The following is a 26,565-nucleotide window of genomic DNA, read 5'->3' as shown; positions in this document are numbered from 1 at the left end:
GTTGCAGCGTGTACATGAGGCAGCTCTGATAATCTAAGACTGGCTACTGAATTTGCACGTATTTCCAAAACCTACTCTGGGCTCTTTATCATCACTGATTGGGTAGGAGATTAGACACATCGAGTTGGCTCCATCTGTTGATTGGTTTGACCAGCCTGACAACAGAATCCCTGTACATAACACAATGATGGAAGCTACTCCATATTTATTCACTGGATACTTTTACTGGACTCTTCTTTAAAACAAAAACACCAAGCAGTAAAAGATGTAAGTAACACAGAAAACACAGTCTTCCTAAGCACATATGCTCACGTATCCACATACCCACAAAACAATGTTCTTGAATAGTATTTGCAGACTGGGGGACTCTATTTTTAAGTATGGACCAGTTGCCTACATGGCAACAAATGGTATGTCATTGCAAAAGGGAATGACACACTAAGAAAAGCAGGGGTACCAACCCAATGGTTTCCACAAGCCGTGAAAAGTGGCAGGTTTTATTTTTTCGAGAGAAAAAATGAAAACTTCAACAGTGGCCTTTCTGCCACATGAACCACAAGAGTTGGTCAAAACCAGACCTGAGAAACTGCTGAAGGTCAGGGCAGGCACCAGACGTCTCTTCTGGGCTCCAGCCATGTCTGCCCACTATTGCCTGGGCCCAGACATCCCCCCAGAGATGTGTCAGCTTGAGGGGCCCCACCTCACACGGGGTAGGATAGGCCGGGGGCCTCAGGGAGTGCAAGGTGGGCGGTGCCATGGCCAGGATGACAAGGTAATAAAGAAAAGTTCGGAGTGTGGAGACACTGAAGACACCAGCCCTTCATTTTAATTCAACAACGATTGAAGAAAGTTAAAGAAACAGAGATTGAGGGAGTTACAGTTGTGGTTCAGTGGTTAACGAATCCAACTAGGAACCATGAGGTTGCGAGTTCGATCCCTGCCCTTGCTCAGTGGGTTAACGATCTGGCGTTGCCGTGAGCTGTGGTGTAGGTCACAGACGCGGCGCAGATCCCGAGTTGCTGTAGCTCTGGTGTAGGCCGGTGGCTACAGCTCCGATTCGACCGCTAGCCTGGGAACCTCCATATGCCGCAGGAGCGGCCCAAGGAATGGCAAAAAGACCAAAAAAGAAAAAAAAGAAAAAAGAAAGAAACAGAGATTGAGGCTAAAAGTAGTCATCTTCTTGAGGCAGCCTGCAAACTCCCAGAAGGGAACAGCTTCGGATCTCTGCCCCTCCACGGCCTGCTCTATGCCTATGGGGTCCATCCAGGCAGGTTTTCCAGAGACGCTACAACTGAGCAGGGCACTTGGGTCTTCTATCTACAGGGACTATGGGACTGGCCCGTGACCCTGGGGCCAGTTGAGGGGTGGAAGGCAGCATCGTGTCACCTCTCCACCTCCCCCCCGACCCACCCCCAGCATACAAGGGGAGGGTCTCCTCATTCTGCCTGCTTAGCACTCCTGCCAACAGGCAGACCGGGTGGTGACACAAGTGCTGCCCCCCACCCCAGAAGAACTTCCTGTAGGAAAGACAGGACACAGAGCTTGCCCAACTGTCTCTTGCTCAACCTCCTGCAGCCTCACCAGCAGCAAGTCCTTCCCATTGTGAACACTATTTCTACTAACTGTTTCTGGGTATCTCGAGAATTCCAGAATTTGGGGATAGAATTAAAACTCTTGTATTTTGGGAGTTCCCCTTGTAGCGCAGTGGGAACGAATCTGACTAGGAACCATGGGGTTGCAGGTTTGATGCCTGGCCAGTGGGTTAAGGATCCGGCGTTGCCGTGAGCTTTGGTATAGGTCACACACGCGGGTCAGCTCTGATGCTGCTGTGGCTGTGACTGGCAGCTGTAGCTCCGATTGGACCCCTAGCCTGGAAACCTCCATATGCCACAGGTACAGCACTAAAAAGCAAAATAATAATAATAATAATAATAATAATAAATTATTGTATTTCTAGTGATTCTGCTTTTTGGAAATAACCATACAAATCCTATAAGACTTAGACACTTAAAAAAAAATATATATATATATATATATAAATTGACAGAATATTTATGTCATATGTAAATGTTTCACTGCCTTTTCTAACATTCTGGGAACAGCAAGACAATGCAGGAGTCCAAGCAAGCAGCTCAGAGCTAGGCACGTGGGCACTAAAAAATATGGCTATACCTGTAAAAACAGTTCCACCTTTGCACACCTGACCCCCCCATCTCCTGTGTTTTCTAGGGGCCCTGCGTGTCAGAGGTGGGCACCTGGCCATGCCAGGAGTGGGAACATTGAGAGAACCAGTGCTATCCTTCCCATGATCTCAGGGAGACCATCGTGATGGGAGATAATAGTTACATAAACAAGAAGCCGTGACCAGAAAAGATGGAAACACGACTGACTCCAAGACAGAGGCCTGCAGCTGCTCAAAACTGATTATTTCAAAGAAAGATGGGAGAGTAGAGAAAACGTATTTGTGAAGGTAAGGCAGGAGGGATTGTCCATTCAGAGAGGGGTAAACATCTGTCAATATTTTAGAATGGTGCCAGGCACACTGAGAAGTGTCTGATGGATTAACGAAGAAAATCCATCCACTCACGCAAATATTTACTGGTGCATCCTAAGCATTGGGAATGTAGCTTACATCCCAATAAGGAAAAGAAAGAAACAGAAACAGACAACTGAATATACACTATCATGCAGAAGGTGATGAATATCTATGAAGACATAAGTACCAACTACCAAGAGGGTGCCTTTATATTAAGTGATCAAGGACAGCCTCTCTGATTGGGTAACATCAAAGTAGAAACCTAAGGAAGTAAGTAGTGGAACCAGCCCCCTGCATGCAGTGTGTTAAAGCATACTGGCTGAATAAACACCTAATTCGGAAATATTTCAAGGGATTCATAGTGGCCCACAATCTTCTTTGAGCATTTTTAAGGTGAGCCCCCTTGAATTGACCAAAAGTCATTTCTATGCAACAATGCGCAGGGTACTAGTTGCACAAGATTATTTGTAAACAGCAAAAATAAAAAAAGACAAAGTTCTAGACTTAAAGAATGGAATTCTTTTTATAGGAATTTTTTGGGAACAACAAACAGCCAAAATACAGTAACAACGAATTCCTCCAAACCCAACTCAAAAATAAACTGAGAGGGAGTTCCCACTGTGGCAAAACAGGATCCACAGTGTCTCCACAGCACCAGGATGCAGGTTCTATCCCCTGCACAGTGGGTTAAAGCTGTGCTGTAGGTCACAACTGCAGCTCAGATCTGATCCTTGGCCCAGGAACTCCATACACCATGGAGTGGCCAAAAAAGAAAAAAATAAAATAAACTGAGTGACTTCAATGTGACGTATACACGAAGAAAGGGAGTGAGGTCATGCAATGGAGCCAAATACAGAGGATTATTAGACAGGAAATCAGTTTAGAGAAAAAAGGGCCTCAGAACAAAAAGCTCCTGTTAGAGAAACACAAGTCATTGGTCACAAGACGGACTGGATTAAATGTGGGAACAGAACAAAGGACACCAATGGACACGACTGGAGAAACCACCCAGAGGAGGCTTGCCTGAGGCTGGGGCCACTTCTGTATGAAAAAAATGAAAAGGCATGAAGTCAATTAATTAGATAAAAACAGAGGAGCCCCTTTTATTTTCATCTTAGGATAGTACACATATTGCAGGAAACCCCCATCGTGCTGACGTGAGAGTTTCTAGAGAGTGATAGACACAGATTTCTCTTATTAGGAGCCCCCAGTAAGAGAAAAATCTAACTTTTTTTTTTTTTTTTGGTCTTTTTTCATTTGGAGGCCACAACTGAGGCATAAGGAAGTTCACAAGCTAGGGGTTGAATCGGAGCTATAGCTGCCAGGCTACGCCTCAGCCACAGCAACTCTGGATCCGAGCCACATCTGTGACCTACACCACAGCTCACAGCAATGCCAGTTCATTAACTCACTGAGCAAGGCCAGGGATCGAACCTGCATTCTCATGGATGCCAGTCAGGTTCGTTAACCACTGAGCCATGACAGGAACTCCTAACTTTTCTGATTGAAGAGGGAAAAAAGAAACCTTATCGTGTCCTCTCCTGATGGACAGATGGCCCAGGAAGTGATTTCAATCAGCAGAACTTTATCTCACATGAGCCTGGAATTTCTTCTCAAGTCACTCTCAATTGTGCCGCCCCAGGGTGCAGCTGGCAAGGTTTTTAAAATGTTTTCCCCACAATTATGGGGAAGCAGGGAGGATGAACCTGGCATCAAGTCAGTAAAGACCAGGAATACTGCTATGGACAGCAAAGAATGACTCAGCCCAAAAGTCAGCAGTGTTAAGGTCAAGATACCCTGGTCTGGAGTTCCTGTCGTGGCTCAGTGGTTAACGAATCCGACTAGGAACCACGAGGTTGCAGGTTCGATCCCTGCCCTTGCTCAGTGGGTTAAGGATATGGTGTTGCAGTGAGCTGTGGTGTAGGTCACGGACGCAGCTCGGATCCCGTATTGCTGTGGCTCTGGTATAGGCCAGAGGCTACAGCTCCGATTAGACCCCTAGCCTTGGAATCTCCATATGCCGTGGGAGAGGCCCTAGAAAAGGCAAAAAGACCAAAAAAAAAAAAAAAAGATATCCTGGTCTGAAAACGCCCTGACCTGCCATCCAACCAGATGTCTTAGCAGACGGCAGGAAAAAAAAAAAAATGATGAGAGTCAGCCAATACCAATGAAGTAAAACCTTTCCTAAGACAAAAACAAATCTAAACTCTGAGGAGTTCCATTGTGGCTTAGCCAGTTAAGAATCCAACACAGTTTCCATGAGGATGTGGGCTTGCTCCCTGGCCTTGCTCAGCAGCTTAAGGATCCAGTGTTGCAGATGCAGCTCAGATCCAGCATTGCTGTGGCTGTGGTGTACACCGACAGCTGCAGCTCTGATTCAAACCCTAGCCTGGGAACTAGCATATGCTGCAGGTGAAAGCAAATATAATAACTTCGAATAGAAGTACATCAAAGGTGAACATGACAACATTAGGTAATTTTGGTTTTGACTGTTATTTGACCCAAGTCAAGAAGGGTGATGGTGATGATGACAATGATGATGATGACTGCCAGGCAATGGGGTTTGTTTATATTTGTCATTATTTTCTAATTGAGTATTATGGTCTCATAACACAGTCTAAATTATTTCCATTTGTCTCCCTGGCCCAGGGCTCTTGTACCTGCTGTTCCCATGTCTGGGCCACTGATACCCCACTGCTCTCCTCCTCGACATCTCCACCCAAATGTTACCCTCTCAGAAGGCACTAGAGGTCTCCTCAGAAGGACACCCCACGGCCATCCTCCTTATTCTATCACGTGTGCTGTCTTCATAGCTTCTGTGACAGTTTGTAATCACTTATATAATTTATTATCTTCCTTTTTTAAAAAATTTTTTTATTTTATTTTAAGTTTTTGTCTTTTTGCCTTTTTCTGGGGCTGCTCCCTTGGCATATGGAGGTTCCCAGGCTAGGGGTTGAATCGGAGCCACAGCCACAGGCCTACGCCACAGCCACAGCAACGAGGGATCCAAGCCGCGTCTGCAACCTACACCACAGCTCAGGGCAACGCCGGATCCTTAACCCACTGAGCAAGGCCAGGGACCGAAACTGCAACCTCATGGTTCCTAGTCGGATTCGTTAACCACTGTGCCACGACAGGAACTCCTATCTTCCTTTTTTAAAAGCCATCTTATTCCCAACTCTGAAACCTCCGGTCAGTATCTTTCACTCTCTGGACCACAACCTAGACTGAACAATGTGTTTTACACTGTAAACTACTATACACGCAGTTTCATAAGCGTTTCTTCAAACACTTTACCACAGTGGTGGGTGCATCCCAATATTTTTGATTTCTTTTAAATGCTGGTTGAGGGAGTTCCCATCATGGCACAGTAGAAAACGAATCCGACTAGGAATCATGAGGTTGCAGGTTCAATCCCTGGCCTCAATCAGTGGGTTAAGGATCCGGCATTGCCGTGAGCTGTGGTACAGGTTGCAGACGTGGTTTGGATCCCATGTTGCTGTGACTGTGGTGTAGGCTGAAGGCTCTGATTCGACCCCTAGCCTGGGAACTTCCATATGCCTCCAGTGCGGCACTAAAAAGACAAAAAGAGGAGTTCCTGCTGTGGCTCAGTGGTTAACGGATCTGATTAGGAACCATGAGGTTACAGGTTCGATCCCTGGCCTTGCTCAGTGGGTTAAGGATCCGGCATTGCTGTGAGCTGTGGTATAGGTCACAGATGTGGCTCGGATCCTACGTTGCTGTGGCTCTGGTATAGGTCGGCAGCTACAGCTCTGATTCGACCCCTAGCCTGGGAACCTCCATATGCCATGGGAGTGGCCCTAGAAAAGGCAAAAAGACAAAAAAAAAAAAATTTAAATACTGGTTGTGACCCTCTAAACAGACTTCACATCTCACTACTATGAGTTATAAAAACAGTCTGAAAACTCTCCAAGGACATCAAAGCATGCCTATTTGTTCCTCAGTGCCCAGCCTCGGCCCACTATACAGACTCAATGAATACTGAATAAATGGTTCCGGCCTTTCAAATGGGTATAATACACAAGGTAAGGAGGAGTCATGTAATGACCAAAATACAGCCTTGGAGTCAGATCTAGCTGGACTTGTTGCTCCTGGATCTCTGCTTTTCTAGCTCAGGAACAACGAGTGAGACACACTTCACTTCCTCGGCCCACGATCTTCCTCATCTATAAAAGAATGATGATAATAATCCCTCACTCATGGGATATTGTGAAAAACTAAAGAAAATAACGTTGGTAAAAATTATAGCAATTGACACCCATGAAGGCTCAATAAAAGGGAGCAATTTCCACAAGAAGGTCAGGGTCAGAATGCAAACAACAATGCAGAACATTCTCTAAGGAAAGAATCCAGAGTCTTAGAGATGGGAGAGCCCCCACCCCTTAGATAAGAGCCCAAACACCCTGTGGGGGGGAAGGAGGGAGTCAGAGGGACGGGTGGCTCATTTATTCCAACATTTAAGATGATTTTGATCAGTGCAGTATCTGATGAACAACTATTTGACACCACATTTTCTTCCCTTTTAATCTCTTTGCACAAATCTGGCTGGCCTTGTTGACATTTTCTTGTTTGAGGAGGCAGTCCCTCTTAATTTACATTCCATCGTTCTTTCTTTCATTTATTGGCTCATGAATTAAAGTTGGATGTATGAGAAAGGTTAAGACTCTTGCCTGTTGGGATCTACGAGAAAGGTTAAGACTTTTGCCTGCAGACCTGTGGCTAAAATGAGCAATCGTGTAACCAAAACCAAGCTTCCTCTCAGACTCTAACTCTCCATGGCTACATTCCTAGGACTAGCGGTAGAGGGAAGCCGTCCACTTAACTGAAAATCTGTCTTGGCCTGTTGTTCTGCTGCTGCCCCCAGGAGGCTGGAGAAGAATCTGGGCCACAAAGTGTAAAGTCCACTGACATCTAGTTAAAAGCAAAATGATGCATGTCTTAACTCACTACTGTGTCGGGGGGGGGGGGGGGGGGGGGCGGGGGATGGTAAAAGTGCTTTGCTTTCAGGTCAAATTTGTCAGAGTCAATACATCTTCATTACATGGAAAAGGGGGTTAAAATGATCTTTAGGTAAATAGTCTATTACCTTCACCTCCCCCTTGAGTTCCGGAGATAACTGACTTCTTTAAACATAGATAAAACAAAAGATGATTGTTTCTTTTTCAAAGACTCAAACTAGTCAGATTCAGCCAGTCTTCAATGCCCAGTGGGCTCAATGCGTGACATTTGGGGACAAAGTCAAAATAACAAGGAGGGGCGAGCAGAGCACACCAGTATTTACTGAGCTACGGCTGAGTGCATCCAGCACATGTGAGCCTCAGAAGGGGAGGAAACACTGCTGCTCATTTTTAAACGAATCCATTCCAAAAGTTTCAGAGAAGTTAGGAAACCTACCCAGTGGCACACAGCATTCAATTCCGTGGGATCATGGTAAAGGTCTTAGAGGGACACTAGGTCAAAGACGGCCTTTGGAACTCCTGCTCCACCACATACTGGCTGGGAAACCCTAGCAGGTTCAATGGAGTCAATGGTTAAGAACCTGGACTCAGGGAGTTCCCATTGTGGCTCAGCAGAAATGAACCCGACTAGTATCCATGAGGATGCAGATTCAATCCCTGGCCTTGCACAGTAGGTTAAAGATCTGGCATTGCCATGAGCTGTGGTGTAGGTCGAAGATGCAGCTCGGATTCCAAGTTGCTGTGGCTGTGGTGTAGGCTGGCAGCTACAGCTCCAATTCAATCCCTAGCCTGGAACTTCCTTACGTGGCCCTAAAAAAAAAGACCCCTCCCCCCAAAAAAACCAAAACCCTGGGTTCTGAAGGAGAGGAGGCGGGGGAGGGGAGGAGTAGCAATGGAGCACTGCCTTCTTGATGTGCTGGCTTTAACCTCTCACTTATTCCGAGATTTTTCATTTATTTACTCTCTCCAGTTCCCTCAGGCACCTGTGCCAGGCCATGAGCTGGACCCTAGGAAAATAACGACAATTCAAACAGCCTGCTTCAAAGAGCTTACTGACCACTGAGGGCTCAGAAAAATAAACGTGCAGTCCTAACCACGTGGTAAGGAATGTGACAGAGGAAAGTCCCAGGGTCGGATGGGAACCAGCCCCGTGGGAGAGACCACAGCCAGGTAAAAGCAGATAGGAGAGCAAGATGCAGCCCAGGGTGCATGTGCAGCAGAGTGTGGCTGGAGCAGGGTGGGGGGGCTCTGTGTCCTGCAGTGGCAGCTGGCCTCTGACCCTAGGACCATGTGAGCTGCTCAAGTCGGGGGAGGGCAGAGGCTCCTACCTACTCATCAAACACGACACCAAGACTGTTTTTCAAAAGACAAGATCATGAAGAAGAACTCTCACTACAAAACACAATTCAATGAGCCCAGCTTTCTAGAAACTCCACAGGAAAGCAATGTCTGTATCACTGCTGTTTGATCATTACACCCTGCTCTCCCCCCCACAAGAGGGTGACTTCCTGCTGTCATATACACAAATGCCACCTCCCAAAGCACTGTTGATAAGGACAGCCTGACAGGGTCAGGAGGGTCTGGCTAAGGGTCACTAACAGTCAGTCTTCACCACTGAGACCGAATCTTTCTGATGACACAGCAGAGTGTGCAGGCAGATGGATAGGATTAAGAATCCAAGAGGCCTATGGGAGTTCCCATCGTGGCTCAGCAGTTAATGAACCCAACTAGCATCTAGGAGGATGCAGGTTCAATCCCTGGCCTTGCTCAGTGGGTTAAGGATCTGGCGTTGCTGTTAGCTGTGGTGTAGGTCCCTGATGCTGCGTTGCTGTGGCTCTGGCGTAGGCTGGGGGCTACAGCTCCAATTAGACCCCCAGCCTGGGAACCTCCATATGCTGCGGGTGTGGCCCTAAAAAGACAAAAAAAAAAAAAAGAGTTCAAGAAGCCTAAGACACCCAGAAAGCTAATCTGTGGACGGCATGTCGGCCCTTGGGCCTGCAGAGTCTTGTCACACAACCTGCAATGCCAAATGCAAATGTTCTGGTAATTTTCTGCCAGCCAGGAAGACCCAGACGGTCCTCTGGCCCTGACCCCTCCTGGTGAACCTCAGAGAAAAATTAATGGTCATAGTGAGCTGGCATGGTTGGAAGGAAATGACTAAAACACACACACACATATATAAGAACATACTAGGTTGAATAGTCATATTAAAGAAAATAAGGTCTCAAATCAGAATTTATACCCAATATTAGGCATTGTGATTTTACAGAATGATGTATTCTTTTAAACATCAAACTACTTTTCTATCCTTAAGAAAAAATTTTAGGAAAATCTGCGCAAAGAAAATCACACCTGTTGTTCCAGCTGTGCCAGAAAATGTCTTCTAGAACTTTCTCGTTGCTGACATCATCATGCAGCCCAAATCTACCCAGAAAAGGACCGTGTTCATGCTCCTTAAGCCAGTCTTTCCACGTTGAAGAAGGCAGTGTTAAGAAAAAGACCCCCATACCCTAATGTGTTTTCATTAGAGTTACATAAGGTAAATTTATGATGAAATTATACTGTGCACACACACAGTATAATCCTAGGTTTATTTTTTAAACTATACAAAGGGCAAGCACACAGGCACACACTTACCCACACACGCCAGCAACTGTACTCTTGGGCATTTGCTCTAAATAAGTGAAAACTTACATTTGCACAAAAACTTACACATGAATGTTCTCAGCAGCTTTATTTGTCATAGGAAAAAACCCAGCTCCACAAGGTTACATGCTGTGTGATTCTATTTATATAATATTCTTTTTTCCCTTAATGGCCATACCCATGGCACATGGAAGTTCCTGGGCCAGGGACTGAATTTGAGCCACAGCTGCAGCAATGCCAGATCTTTTACCCCACTGAGCCTGGCTGGGGATCGAACCCATGCCTCCACAGAGACCCCAGCCGCTGAAGTCAGATTCTTAACCCACTGTGCCACAGTGGGAACTCCCTATAGGTAATAATCTTGAAATGACCCAATTATAGCACCAGAAGGCCAGATTGGTGGAGGTTAAAGGGAGGGGTGAGGGTGGGATGATAATGGGTGTGGCTATATAAGGCAGCACACTTGATCCCTGCACTGATGGAAAAATTCTGTTTCTCACTCTATCTGATACCCTGGTTGGGATTATTTTTTGCAAGATGTTATCATCTAGGGAAGCTGGGTAAAAGACTACAGGGGACCTTTCTGTCTTACTGCTTACAAAGGCACGTGGATATTCAATGATCTGAAAACAAAAAGCTTAATGAAAGACAAACAGTTTTAAAATACATGCAAGCTGCCTAGAAGAAAATACATAAGATCTCCAATAAGGAGTCAGAAGTTTATATGTCTATGTTTTCGCTTTACACTATTCTATGACTGTCCTTTTTTTCTAAAATTTTTACACATTTCTAGGCTTAAAAAGAAACCCATCCAATCAAAATCACTACCAGGAACATATATGGATATATATAACTAGTTCAATTCATCTTTAAAAAAATGAGCATTACAAAACAGCTTTCTGTAATGCAAAAACACAGAATGAAACAATAAACTTCCCCCAAGAGTCACCAGCTATTAGAAAAAGAAAGGGCTTCTCCAACCAATTTATTTTAAGCACAGTACAGTTCAGCCTAGAGAAACTACGAAACAAGAAGCAGAAATAGGACGAAAGCCCGGAAATCCCAATTCTTGAGACAAATGGTACAAGTTCTCGATTCCGAGGATCCTTTACTTCTGTCCTGATGTCCTTGTCTCTGTTCTAATTTAAGCACCCCTTTCCAATGCCTCGTATCCCAGTTACAAGCATGAACCTGAACTCTGGTATAGAATCTCCATTCCTATAACTCTGAACCACCCTGAGGTTTCAAAAATATCTCAAAAAAACAAAACAAAACAAAAAAAACCCAAAAACATTAAAAAAGCCAAAAAAGGGGGGGAGGGGGAGTTCCCCTCAAGACTCAGTGGGTTATGAAACTAACTAGTATCCATGAGGATGAAGGTTCAACCCCTGTACCTGCTCAGTGCATTAAGGATTCTGGCGTTGCCATGAGCTGTAGCTTGGATCTGGTGTTGCTGTGGCTGTGGCTGCAATTCGATCCCTAGCCTGGGAACTTCCATATGCGCAGGTATGGCCCTAAAAAAAAGCAAAACACAACAAAACAAAAAAAACAAGCAACAGCCCTCTTTCCTCTACATCCCATCCCCACCCTGTGCCTATCTTCTCAGGAATGAGACCTTCACCACCAGCTTCCCAAGCAAGAAACTAAAGTCCACCTAAAACCCCACCCCCTGGCTGGTCACCACACCCACCTTCCAAGTCCTGGCCAGTAAATGCCCAGCACCACCTCCCAGCCGCCTTCTCTCCACTTCCTCCTCCTGCCTCAGCCATCACTCACCACTCCTCTTGTCACCTGGACCCCTCCCCCTCCTCCTACAACTGCTTCCTAAGGAGCCTGTCTCCAGAGTCGCATGACATGAATCCAAATGCTTAAGTCAGATGTCAAAGAAACATTTTGAGGGTTTTTTTTGTTTTTGTTTTTGTTTTTGTTTTGTCGTCTTTTTGCTATTTCTTGGGCCGCTCCCTCGGCATACGGAGGTTCCCAGGCTAGGGGTCCAATCAGAGCTATAGCCACCGGCCTACGCCAGAGCCACAGCAACTCGGGATCCGAGCCGCGTCTGCAACCTACACCACAGCTCAGGGCAACGCCGGATCGTTAACTCACTGAGCAAGGGCAGGGACCGAACCCGCAACCTCATGGTTCCTAGTCGGATTCGTTAACCACTGCGCCACGACGGGAACTCCCCATTTTGAGTTTTAATTTTAATGATTAAAAAAAAAATATATATATATATATATTTTTACTAGTTCTTGTGACAAATTTTCCTGGCCTTGATAACTTAGAATTGAAAGAATTGTTCAGAGATGAAATTCTGGTCTCTTTGGCTGATGCTTCCCAGACTGGAATGGATGAGGGTCTTATAGAGGATGTCCGTCTGAATAGCACAGACCTGGATGGATTTGAACCCTACTCTCCTGTCCATGGGCCATGCAATCCCAAATTGCTCCAGTTACTCTGCTTTCTAACGCTCAGTAGCATCATCTACAAAATAAGGAGGCTAATCATACCTACATTACATCAAGTGTTAGGGAGAAAGAAGTAAGATAACAACACACAGAAAGGATTTAGCACAGCCCTCAGGACTGAGAAAGCAACTCAAATATTCCTGCTGTTAGTGGAGTTACTGTTATCTGCGATGTAATCTGATCATGCCCTGATGAAATTCTCACAGTTTGTTCCTAATCACTTCCAGGATGAGGATTAATCTCTTTAATGTGCTTTCCCTACCCTGACTTTCCTGGGGTGGTCCTCCGCTGCTTCTCCCACCCAGCTGACCCCAGCCAAATAAGTCTCTCAGCCTCTCTCCCACCCTCTCTGTGTTGTGCACTGAACACTCCTGGGGCCCACCTTTCATTCCTGGGTCTCCAACCCCCCCCCCCTTCCCAGCCTTAGCCACCATGCCCCGCCTGACCTGAGTGCCCTTCTCTTTCACAGCACCTTGGACAGAATCCCCTCCTATCACCACATCATACTGGACTCTCCCCTTCTTATCTCTGCCTAGGAACCAGAGGTAGCAAAACGTTCAGCTCCCGTGCCAAAGTGGTTGATTTCCTGGGGTACCGTGATGAGGATCTGGGGCTGCAGAGGGGCCAATGGGAAGAAGGGCAAGTTGGGGTATCCGATCCCGTCCTTGTACTGGACCTGGACAGTGTCTCATGAAAACCGCTGGGTCCTCATTGCCAAGTCAAAGGTCTGGCACCAGTAGCTGCTTTCTAATTGTCTGCTAAAGGGATGGGCGCGAGATGCCTTTCCAGGGGCGGAATGTAGGATGAGCACCTATAACCCAGCTCCACAGGCTGAGTTGTAAATGAACATTTCTCATTTACTGGCTGTCTTGAAACTACTTTACAACTAAATAATATGACAGTAATTCCTTGGCTGCTCTTAAGTAAAATGAAGAAAAGCATATGTTAGCCAAATGCATATATAACTTGGAGTTTTAAAGCAGAATCAAAATCAATTTTATGAACCCTATCTTGAAGCATTCTTTTCTGTGCATGCCACTCATTTCCAAGTGTCAAGTAAGAACTAGGAGAAACCATGCAAAGTATGTAATAATCCAGTGAACAAAAATAGAATCGGAATGACTCCAGATCCTAGACTAAAACCAGAAGTCATTTTTGGCTGTTAGTTTGGTAAAATATCTACCAAGGGGTAAGAGGTCAGCTTGGCTCAAACTGAGAGTACAAGACCTAGGAGAAAACACACCCTCCATAAGATGACAGGAAAGGCCAAAAACAGAGCTTGGAACACAGGATAGTGAACTCCTCCACTTTGCCTGTGTGCCAACCCCACCCCCACTGCCAAGGAAATCTCTAGACCTGAATTACTGAAAGAATTAGGAAAAGGACAGAAAGACCAAAAAGAGATAGCAAAAAACTCATTTAAAAAATGTAATTAATAATAAAAAAATTAATACTAAGTACTCAGATATTTTTCCTAGGACTTAGACCATGAGCAAAATAAGAGGCTAAAGGAGTTCCCTGGTGGCCTAGCAGTTAAGGATCTGGTGTTGTCACTGCTGTGGCGCAGGTTCGATTCCTGGTCTGGGAACTTTTTCATGCCATGGGCACAGCCAAAAAATAAGAGGCTAGAAAGAATACCGCTCATTTGATCTTCCCTGAAAAGTATCAACAAGGAATTGTTGCTTTTCTGTAAACATCTGTGACTGCAAAGGCTATATATAAAAGCACTGTAACACCTTCTGCTGGAAACCTGGTCTGAATATCTAAAAGCCAGGGCACCTGAGGTTTAGAGAAAATGATGATAATTTGGTTGAGGTCTTAACCTTAAGAGCCAAGGTTATATAGCATAGACGTGGCCATGTTTCTGTCAGTATCATCATTTTTGTACTTCCCATCCTCCACTGAGCTTTCCCCAGAAGGGAGTTTGGACAGCCTTGCTTTGTGGCGAAATCCTTATAAGCTTGCATCTCTTCAAAGTTTGATGTTAGAATGTACAGATTCCAAACACAGTACCAAGGGGAACGTACACCCTCTCACTCACTCCCAAATGGTCCATATTTTCATCAGAGAACAGCTCTCAAGGACGTGGCCCCCAACACTGCACGCTTGACGTCTACTCCCCCCTTCACTAGAACACATTTACAATGCTCAAGGCTTCATCATCCCTGCCAATCCACCTCCATCTACTCTCAAAGGGCAAAGATAATGGAGAAGGGCAGGCAGAAACTGGTGAGAATATGATGACTGAATAAGATGAAAATTCAAGGAGTTCCTATTGTGGCTCAGCAGTAAGAACTCGACTAGTATCCACGACGAAGCAGGTTCGATCCCTGGCCTCGCTCAGTGGGCTAAGGATCCAGCATTGCTGTGAGCTGTGGTGCAGGTCGCAGACTCGGCTCAGATCCCACATTGCTGTGGTTGTGGTGTAGGCTGGCAGCTGTAGCTCTGATTTGACCCCTAGCCTGGGAAGTTCCATGTGCCATGGGTGAAGCTAAAAAGAAAAAAAGAAAAAAAAAAAAAGAAAATTCATCTCATGGACATCTGAAAACGAAGAAGTCCCTCAAAGACACTAAGATTTGCATTAGAAATGAATGAATAAATCCACATCCTTCTAAATCACTATATATTTAATATTTTAATTCCCTTTTCTCTTGACCACTATATATGTTCCTGTTAAAAGTATGTGAGTTAACACACTGCTGGAGGGAATGTAGAATGGTACAGCTGCCTTGGGGTTTTTCAAAAGGGTTAAACCAAGTTACCGTATGTCCCAATAATTCCACACCTAGGTGTATACGCAAGAAAAAGGAAAACAAATGACAAGGCATAAGTTATTCACCCATGTTCCTAGCAGTGTTATTTCAACACACCAAAAAGTGGAAACACTCACAATGTCCATCAACAGACAAGGTGGGTAAACTCGTGGTATATCTATATGGTGGAATATTATTCAGCTGCGAAGAGGAATGGAGTAGTGATGAATGCCACCGTGGAGGGAACTTGAAAGCATTATACCAAAGCGAAAGAGTTCAGACACCAACGGCCACATGTTATGTGATCCCACTGACCTCACATGTCCAGAATAAGCAAGTCCAGAGACAAAGAGGAGGTCGGCGGTTGCCAGAGGCTGGGAGGATGCGGAGGGGGAAATGGGGAGTGACCGCTCACAGGTCTGAGGTTTCCTTTTGGGTGGTAAAGACGTTCTAAAATTGACTGTGGTGATGACTGCACAACTCTGTGATTCTACCAAAAACCACAAACTGTACACTTTAAAGGGGCTATAATCTATGGGATGTGAATCATATCTCAACAAAGCTGGTGCTTTTTTTAAAAACAATACTTGAGCTGGGCACTTGGCCCAGAAGGTGAAACACACACACGCACGCGCGCGCGCACACACACACACACACGCACACACACACTCCAAAGACGCTGGTGCCCTTCCCTCATGGGCATGCCAAGCCTCCCCTCAGATGCTGCGATACACTAGTTGGAGCCCCTCACAGACATGTGCCAACCACTCTGCTGGTTAAAAGGCAGGTGCCCAAGGGACACAAGGGAACCAAGGGCAGAAACAGGCAAAACCAGCGCCCCCCAGGAAAAGGAAGGTTGGCCCAAGCACAACAAACAGACCCATCCTGCAAAAATCAGAAGCCTGGCGAGTGCGCTGAGCCCAAGGCAGACTGGAGGGGACAGGGCCAGGGGGAGGGTGGAGGATGGAGTGGACACAGCAGGGAAGGAACAAGCTGAGGACACCCCATCTCCCTCACACCAGACAGGCCTGGCCAATGTCCCTGGGTGTGCCCTGTTCCCTTCCGGCCCTGTTCTCTGGCAGCTCTCCTCCTCCACGCACAGCTCCACTATCCTGTCACCAACCTGCCCATCTGGTTTTACACCTGCTTGCATCAAAGAATTTCAGCACTAACAAGGGGCTTCACTAAGCACTCCTTGTCCAAGGTAAAGTGCACATCCATGATTCAGTCAAGAGAGTCCTTCACTGTCTACGTTCTGGGTGTTCAGCTCCCAGGCTCTGGCCCCTAAATGCCTCTGGCCTGTTTTAGTGGCAACAGGATAGAATCCCACACCTTTCCAAATTCCATAAGGCCCCTGGCAAGAAAGTGCTCAGCTGCACAAGGCACGGGCATCTTTACTGTGGCCACATCAGGTGGAAACAGGTACATCTGGGCCCCTTCCCCAGAGGCTTGTGCCTCGGTAGATGTTTGGGGTAAAGCCAATGAGCTGGGTTTCTGCAATCAGCTAAAAGAGAGACATGCAGGTGAAAACTGGGCACCACTGAAGAGCTCCTAAAACCATGGTCTCCCCTCGACCCTCAGCAGAATCTGAAAGCTCCTGCCATGTGCCCGCATGACACCGGTGATAGCCTGAGCAGAAGGCTCATGGGACAATGAAATAATGGTCATAAGAGCTTGGTGAAGTACCCAGCCATGTGCAGCAAATACTGACTATCATTACTATTACTGCTGTTCTACTGAGGTAGCCCCATGTGCCTGGATGAGACGAGAGAACCCAGGAAAAGGGTCCGAGAAACAGGCAGCATTAACAGATGTGGATCTGAAGTTGGGGCACTGTCAGCCAGGACAGAATCCATAGGATATGAACCAGGCTGAGTATCAGGGAAGAAGATAGGTTTCAGAATTTAGTAGGACATTTCAGGGAAATAAAAAAGCTAGGAGGAAGAGGATTTCAGAGATACAGGTAGCAATTCTGCACCTACATTGTTTGTTTGTTTTTTGTCTTTTTAGGGCCATACCCCAGGCATATGGAGGCTCCCAGACTAGGGATCGAATCAGCTGTAGCTGCTGGCCTACGCCAGAGCCACAGCAATGCCAGATCCGAGCTGCCTCTGCGACCCACACCACAGCTCACGGCAACACCAGATCCTTAACCCACTGAGCAAGGCCAGGGATAGAACCCGCGTCCTCATGGATACTAGTTGGGTTCATTAACCACTGAACCATGAAGGGAACTCCAGCACCTATATAGTTCAAAAAAAAAAAGAAAGAAAAAAAGCCCACATTCAACCTTATCTACAAGACCAGGGTTTAGGAGTTCCTGTTGTGGCTCAGTGGGTTAAGGACCTGATGTTGTCTCTGAGGACACAGGTTCAATCCCTGGCCTCGCTCAGTGGGTTAAGGATCCATCATGGCCATGAGCTGTGGTGTAGGTTGCAGATGTGACTCAGATCCAGTGTTGGGGTGTCTGTGGTGTAGGCCATAGCTGCAGGTTCAATTTGACCCCTGGCCCAGGAACTTCCATATGCTGTAGATGCAGCCACAAAAAGGAAAAAAAAAAAAAAAAGACCAGAGTTTAAGGCTTTGTTCCCCCATGCCCCCCACATTGGCAAACCACTTTGTGATGGCCATAAGAGGCCATCTGTGTATTTAACTTCCAAGTGCATTGGGGAAGGAAGGAAGAAAGCAAGAGTCTAGGCAAACCCGTGCATGTTAAAGGAAGACGAAGGAACTAGAGTGAACAACCCAGCAAGCTCTGGCAATCTCTGGGCAGGTTTCCGACTGACAGGCTGTGGGGCTCAGTGATAAAAAAGAAAAAAATTAAAAAGAAGTGCCCAAGCAGACCTGCCCTAGAGACTCTCTGCTTTACCTTCCGCTAGCAACGGTTGATTCTGTTTGTGGACGCCCTTGTGAAGATGACTGCAGTCTAGTATTTACTGCTACAGGAACAGAGCTACTACTGATACACATAAACTATTATTTAAAGTGTCTACATGTGTTCATAGGAGAGCTCATAGCTGCCAATAAGGTACAACAAAAATTAGGCTCTAGGCTCTTATTTTAAAGGTCTGGATGCTATAAATAAAGTTAAAACCAATACATGGGGGGAAAGAAAGAGATTCAACACAGGGAGAACTCTCTTTGTTTAAAAAATAAGAGGTGATTTAAAATGTTTAGAAGCTACTTACATAATCCTAAAGACAGCCTCCTCAACACCCCCCCAAAAAATTATTCAGAAACAATGCATGTTTTCAAATGAATTCAGTTTTAAAGTTGTTAAGGTCTTTTCATTGTGTGTTAGAAGAATTTAAGATTATTATGGGTAATTATTTTGTGGGTTGAGCTAAGCCAAATGGAGACCTTTTATTTCTGTCCAAAAGGTCACAACAAATGATTAACAAAGTGAACAATTCTGTTAAACAGGCTAAACTCAATGGTCATGACAGGTTTTAGAGATTTTAGGAAAACGGCTTAGAATGTCTTTCCCTCTACTGACACCAAAATCTGTCTCCCTGAATTTAATACCCTTTAAATTTTGCATGTGCATGGAACAGCAGAGCTGGAGGTTAATTTTCCTTTGAAAAGTTTCAATTTTTCAGATTTCTCCAAGAGAGCAAGGATGGTTGTATTTCACCAGCTCCACAGACCATCACAACGGAAGAGGCTTTGTGGTCCAAGACACTAATAACTCATTCGGACTCTCCAACAAAGCCAAGTTCTATTTGAATTTTTAACAATGGAAGCAGACTTTTATGCCAACTCCTCTCACAAACTGTTTTTCATTAATAAGCTTTTTTGCAAGTGTGTCTAATAATAAAAGCCCATGATCTCTTTGTCCTGGCCTCATTATCCCAGACTCCGGCAGACTTGGAGTTTTTTAACTGGTCCCATACACATGAGCCCACCCCGGGGGCACAGCCGTAACATTTCCTGCCGAGATGAGCACAATTATCTGAGACTTGGACAAAGAGGACCAAATCAGAGAAGCAGGAGACTAAGCTTTAGGGGGGATTGCTAGAAATGAGAGTAGTATCATGAATCAAACAGAAAACCAGGTGGCCGGTATATTCTTGGTTTCACGTCATGAAGAACATCCTTTACAAGCATACGTACACTTTTGAAGAAGTGTCCACACTGATGTCGAAGTTTAAAGTTTAAATTTCTGACGCCGTGTGTTGACTGAGATGGGTGTCTAAGGCATCTGCTCACCTGCCTTTTGCAAAAAGCTCTCTTGGTTGAAATGTGCTGTCTCCATGCCTGGCACTGTGCAAGCTGAGGAAACCAAGACAGATGAGACAGTGTGCAGAGCATCGGTCAAGGGAAAGGGCAGAGGGGGAAATTGATCCCAAAAGGGCCTTGGAAAGCTGCTATGATAAAGGTGCAGGGGCTCCAGGTAGAGGGAGACTAACTCTGCCAGGGAAATCACCTCCTCACAGCGGTCCCGTTACTTGGGTGATGTTACCTGACATGACTCCATCCACCACTCAGAACCTTCTTAATCTGTCCAAAGATGTAAAACAACAACAACAACAACAAACAAACAGACAAAAAAACACTTCCCTCCCAAGTTACAGAGCCACATGAGCATCAGGCAGGTGGTTACAGTTACCATGCATGGGCCCAAGGCACCCGCCAACAGAAGATGCCTGCCTGCTCCCAGCCACTCAGCCCTGACACTGTCAAAGGCGTGTTCCTTTGGAAATCCTGCTGTGGACCCTGCTTCCACTTGCCCCACTTCCTTCTGTCCCCTTGTACTCTGAGCCCACAGCCACTCATTTATGAGGCCATTCCCTCCAGTCTGGCAGCCAGCCGAAACCACATGCAGCTGTCTCAGGGCGGCACCAAACTCCACTCATCATAAAACCTTTCCCAAGTACCCCACTCCACCCTCCCCTTTTAAATTTCTATGGCAATGACCTACTCCCCATATTTCTGTAACCTGCATGTGCACATATATAGACAAGTATGCATAAAATACGTACACTCACATTCCTATGTAATTATGGCAATTCTTATTTATGTAACCTGGCTGATACCTATATTCTGCCTGGCAGTTAGTCCTTTGGAAAGAAGGTGCTATTCTGATTCCAATTTTATAAATGAGAAAACAGAGGCCCAGAGAGCCCAGTTAACTAGGCCAAGGTCACACAGTTAGTATGTGACAAGCAGGGCTGGTAGCCAAAGGTCCACCTACCGTTGTATGTCAGACTATAGAGCAAGTGCAGGCTCATGTACCTCATTTATTTTCCTGTTTCAAAAATACATCGTTTCCCTTGTTTTCCTATGGTCCTAAGTCTCCCTTATCTAACTTTCTAAGTAATATTAAAAAGTCACTCTTGCTTACTCATTGCTAAAAATCAAGTTTAAAAGTAGCAGCATTTTTTTTTTTTTCTTTTTAGGCCACCCCATGACATATGGAGTTCCCAGGCCAGGGATCAGATCCCCTATGGGCAACACCAAATCCTTAACCTGCTGTGCTGGGCTAGGGATTGAACCTATGTCTCAGCGCTGCACAGACACCACCAATCCCGCTGCACCACAGCAGGAACTCCAGAAACAGTATATTTCAACAACATCTATATGAAGTACTTGGACTTAGCACAGCAAATATGGAGTGATAGGTAAAAGTACAGATTTTCTTCTCTTAAAAAGGAGTGAGGAGTTTCCGTCATGGCTCTGCAATAACAAACCCAGCTAGTATCCATGAGGACTTGGGTTTGATCCCTGGCCTCACTCATTGGGTTAAGGATCCAGCATTGCTACAAGCTGCATTGCAGGCTGCAGATGCGGCTCGGATCCTGAGTCACTGTGGCTGTGGTATATAGACTGGCAGCTGCAGCTCGGATTCGACCCTTAGCCTGGGAACTTCTGTAAATTAAAAAAAAAAAAAAAAAAAGGGCTTAAAATGGTTATGGGAAATAGAAGTTAAACACTTAACCAAGAGCTGCCAGGTCTTCTGAAGTTCATGAATAGCACCAAAACTAGTCTGCACAAGGTAAGCTAGTGAGGTTAAGTGAGGACGGCAATAAATAATAATTACATGGTTACATAAGAACTTCAGATACTTAAGCCATATTACTTCATTATAATTTATCCCAAAAAACAAAAAGGCCTGACACACAAGAGAGAAACTGTGCACAACAAGAAAAGTGGGTTGTCCTAAGTCACTCCATGAATCAGCCGTGGAACAAGGCACAAATCACAATCCACCCCCACTTTTCTATTCCCTCCTCCCCTTAAAAAAAAAACAAAAAAAAACCCCTGCTCCACCCAGTTCCTCCCCTGAATCCTTAAAATGACTCTTTTAAGTCAAATGACTGGAAAATCATTTTCTCGAAAGCAACTTTTATCCACTTTTTTTCTTTGAATAATTAATTCTTTATCTGACTCAGGGTTGGTCAACGGGGCCCTGAGTATTTTTACATAAATTGAAGAAACACACATTTCACTATTAGATCCACATCACATATTAACTCAAATCTTTAATTTTCTTTCTTTTTTTTTTTTGTCTTTTTGCCTTTTCTAGGGCCACTTCCCCCGGCATATGGAGCTTCCCAGGCTAGGGGTCTAATTGGAACCGTAGCCGCCAGCCTACGCCAGAGGCACAGCAACGCAGGATCTGAGCCGAGTCTGCAACTTTACACTGCAGCTCACGGCAAAGGCAACGCTGGATCCTTAACCCACTGAGCAAGGCCAGGGATCGAACCAGTAACCTCATAGTTCCTTCGGATTCATCAGCCACTGCGCCATTGACAGGAAATCCTCACAGGTTATTTTTTTTGCTTTTGTTTTTTGTTTTTTCAGTCTCAGAGCACCTTAGTGAGATGAGTGAACAGAGAATAATGGTTCCTGAAAAATAAGACTATACTCAATAACTCCAAGATTTCTTCACTACGCTTTTTCCATCAACTTTGTCTAATTGTGACTGTAAAAACAAAAACAAACAAAAAAACCCACTCAAAACAGGCAAATATGTAGTTACAAAAGTAATTATGGTATGAAATGAGGAATATTAAAAATTGAAGCAAGAAAACTTACCTACCTTTCTGATAGTTAAATTAATCTACGAGAACTAAATGTCTAGTTGTTTTTTGAAAAGCAAAGGACGGATGGTCTTATAGCATTTATTAGACCACAAACTGGCACAAACAGGATTCTAGAACCTAATGCATACGTAACCATTAATTCTAAGTTTCACCTTGTGCACTAGTTTTTGTCCTTAAAACTACTGTCAACTCAACTGTGAAATGAGATGAAAGTTATAGCGACATTAAGAACCCATGTTATACTGACTACATTATTCTCAATCAGTGGTTCTTAAGTCAAGGTCTGCACAACTCTGAAAGTTTCAGAAAAACCAGTTAAGGAATGGGGGGAGGGGGTGGATTTTGCCCCACCCCTCCTTACATAGTCTATAAAATTTATAAACCCTCCAGTAAGATTTTATCCAAAGCAGAGGAATTCCAGATATATATATATATATATATATATATATGTTTCCTTTTGTGAATTAATTATCCTATAAAACCTAGAAAGCTGTAACTATACCTAGATACATTAAAATGATTTTAAAAAAACCCTATCTTTAAGCAAAAGCAGTGAGAATGATTTAAAGTGCCCGCTAGAGAACCAAACCTCTCACTGAGACAAAGCCCAGAAATTATAAACCTGGAGCTGGGAGTGCACTTCCTCCCATTTAGGTAAAAGACCCCTATTGCTGCATTAATTGCAGTAGGGACTTTCAAATGCTTAACTGGGGCTGCTGATTTTCAAGAGCCAAATGAAATATAAAAGACATTGGAATGAGTTTTTCATAAGGGTTAACGTCTTCAATATAAAAGGCTGTCCTTTATTCTGAAAGTTTGTCCTTCCTGCTTTTGGTGTGTTAAAATCATCTTTCAAAATTAAAATGATGGCCAAAGAGTTTTTTTAAGTGCCCTTACCTGACAGTATAAAAGATGGGATAACTCTAGGCTGATCTCCTAGAATTTCTGGATGCAGTGAATCCAAAGGTATGGGAACCACTGAGTTACAGGTTCTAGGCACTGAGGAACATCGTAGCAACGTCTTCGTGGGTGGCATTCGGGTTTTGTTTCCCAAGCAAAATGAGGCCAAACCACAAGTCCAGCCATTAGAGGCCTCATTATAACATGACTTTCTTTAAATGCACTAAGATTCAACAGGATTTGGTTGAAGTTTCTGTTACACCAAGCTTTTCACACCTCTGAAAACCCCAAGGAAATCACTGAAGGATGACGGTCATTTCTGGGTGTGAGACAAACTGTCCTAGGCTGGACTTGTCAAGTTTCTCTTCCTTCTTCCCTCCCACACCCAAGCAGAAAGCCTGGCTCCGGAGAGGCTGTGACCATAAAAAGACATTCAGACCATCTTCCAATGCCTGTATTATCTTGTTTCTTTGCTGTCAGAAGTTGCTACAACAGGATGAGGAGAAGTTAGGTGGCCACAAAGAGGTTCATAGGTACCCAACTGGTATTAAAAGATGAAGAAGAACACTTTCATTGTGCAGGGCTTGCCTTTGAGGCAACTGAGTGCCTATGATGACAGCACATGCCCAAACCCCCACACGCAGGGATCCCTCTCTCTTCCTCCAACCAACCCTGCAAGTATTACTATTTTACTGATTGTCCAAAGTCATTCAGCTGGTGGCAGAGTCAGAGCTGTGACTCCTCTTTGTCTCCAAGTCTGCATTTAATCTCTAAAATACACCTCTCCAGACTCTCAGATAAATCACTTCCTGGTACCTTCAACACAGCTGTGACTAAACCCATCTTTAGATGATACAATGTATACAGTTCGAAATACAAAATCCATCTTCATGCCTTCATCCATCCAGTATTTCTTGAACACCTATTATGTGGCAATATTCTAGGAGGCACTGAGGAACAAACAGATCTCTATCATCATGGAGCTCACAGTCCAGAAAGGGAGACACACAATCAAACCTTTTTTTTTTTTCTTTTTTACAGTCGTACTTGTGGCATACGAAAGCTCCCGGGGTTGGGGGTAGAATCGGAGGTGCAGCTGCCGGCCTATGCCACAACTTGCAGCAACACAGGATCCTTAACCCACTGAGCAAGGCCAGGAATTGAACCTGTATCCTTAAAGACACTATGTTGGGTTCTTAACCCACTGAGCTACAATGGGAACTCCCCATCAAACACATTTTTAAAAGTTATTTAAAACAGTACGACATCCAGATAGTACTTAATAGAGACCCATATCTTAGAAAAGACAATGTTGATATTAGGTAATATTGATAATAAAAACCCAAATGAAATGAAAACCACAACCATAAAAAAGGAAGCATCATCTGGGTCATAAGTTTCCAAAGTGAATGCATGTTTTCGGGGATTAATTCTATGAACTGCTTCTCTTGCTGTTTGGGAAACATTATAAAGAATGAAGCACTTTCTTTACTTAGTTTCTGTCTGTCTGTCTTCTTTTTTGGCCACACCTGTAACATATGGAAGTTCCTGGACCAGGGATCGAATCTGAGCTACAGCTGTGACCTAAGCCATAGTTGCCACAACACTAGATCCTTAACCCCCTGTGCCACAGTGGGAACTCCAGTCTTATTTCTTTCTGTATTTAATTTCTTTACTACAGAAATGAAGATTCAATGTATGCTCTTAATTTCTGAAATAAAGTAGCCTTTCTCGAGCTTTATTTAACCCATCCTCCACCTTCTTCTCCCGGCATCATTTAGGACAGGTGGTCCCTAGTTAAGTCTTTGGAAAACTCTAGAAGCTAATACTGCTGATAGGAGTTGATACCTATCAGCTATGGACTGGACATCTCCCCACCAGACAACTCAAGAGGCCACTGACTACATCAGCATCATCACCAACTACTTGCAGTTACCGTAAGCAGCACCAGGTTAACTAGGTTTAAGTCCTAGAGGGTAGAGACCATGATGCTTCCTCAATTGTGCCTAAGTCATCAGCATATCTTGTGCATATTTCCAACTACATTTGGAAATATGATTACTACTCAGGAAGGTTCACATAATAGCAATGGTGTGCAGTCCTTAAATTCTTTGAGTTAACTTTTAAAGCATTTTTCTCCTTCCATTCTGACAAACTGAAAAATAGCTTCAGGCCAAAATCTGCACATGACATGCATTTTCTGATTGCTACAACCTAACCTGCAACTGGACGACAGTAGAGATTTAAATCCCTGCCTCACCTTTTTTTTTTTTTTTAAAACAGTGGCTTTCCCACAAGTAATTAAAAATAAATTCAAAAGACAGCTTCTAGGTTGACAACTATTCGTAAGAGTGAGAGTCATATAAAACTCTGTAATGACTAAATTTATAGCATTAAAGAGTGTCTTTATGTTACCAGAATAAAGTACACACCTATAAAAGCACAAGTCAGCACAGGAAAAAATGGGTGAATTATGAGGCTACATTTAGAGACTATTGCAGAGTTTGTGGTTGGAAGGGAAAACATTATCCCACAGACACATTAATACAAGACTAAAATATTTCGGGCTCTGACTTTCTTTTCTTATATACACTGAAACCAAATCCTGGTGGTATGACTCAGACCTAAGTTAAACATCTGGCCAAAAAACCAGATTAACAACAAATTCAGAGAAATACCCAATGTGTAAAATAAGTGTACTTACTTCAGAAAACACTTGTTCACAAAATATTTGAGCCAGTAAACTTGGGCGTGAAAAAAAAAATTTATTTTTTTCTTCCCCAACTTAGTCTGAAATCTTTCCAACATTTCCAAAGAGCTAAAATAAATGCCACCCCATACAAAAGAAATTAAGACGGCAGGCTGTGTACATCTGCCTTAACCTAAAAACAAAAGCCCTTTTGCTCTGTCTTTAGAACCAGCATAATAAAAGCCCCAAGAGCCCAGATGGCTTAGATTTGCTTGACACAAGGTAACAGAGAAGATGGACATTTAAAACTATTTATTCAGAGAGTCTGATCCTAATGGGAAGTTTAGGTCTGGAATTTCTATAAGACAGAGAGAATGCTTTTAGGCAAGGAAAAAATTAATTGTTCCATTTTGATATCCCTCGGCACATCAGCTGATTCTGCCTAGCCCAGCAAGCATAGGAAAGATGTTTTCACTTAAAGAGCATCATCGATTCATTCAGCTATTTCTTATTGACATATAAATACATATACTGATGTATCAATGCATATT

The 26,565-nt window shown here is 44.3% G+C and overlaps 1 protein-coding gene across 2 annotated transcripts in view; it reads right to left on the bottom strand.

Moving 5' to 3' along the window:
* Positions 1-26,565, bottom strand: part of MYO10 (myosin X) — a 240,395-nt gene that overhangs the window by 140,340 nt on the left and 73,490 nt on the right. The gene's annotated exons all lie outside the window — the stretch shown is intronic.

The sequence above is a fragment of the Phacochoerus africanus genome, chromosome 1 (assembly GCF_016906955.1).
Source record: "Phacochoerus africanus isolate WHEZ1 chromosome 1, ROS_Pafr_v1, whole genome shotgun sequence".
NCBI lineage: Eukaryota > Metazoa > Chordata > Mammalia > Artiodactyla > Suidae > Phacochoerus > Phacochoerus africanus.
The sequence above is the reverse complement of the archived record's forward strand: the minus strand, read 5'-3'. Positions and strand labels throughout refer to the sequence as shown.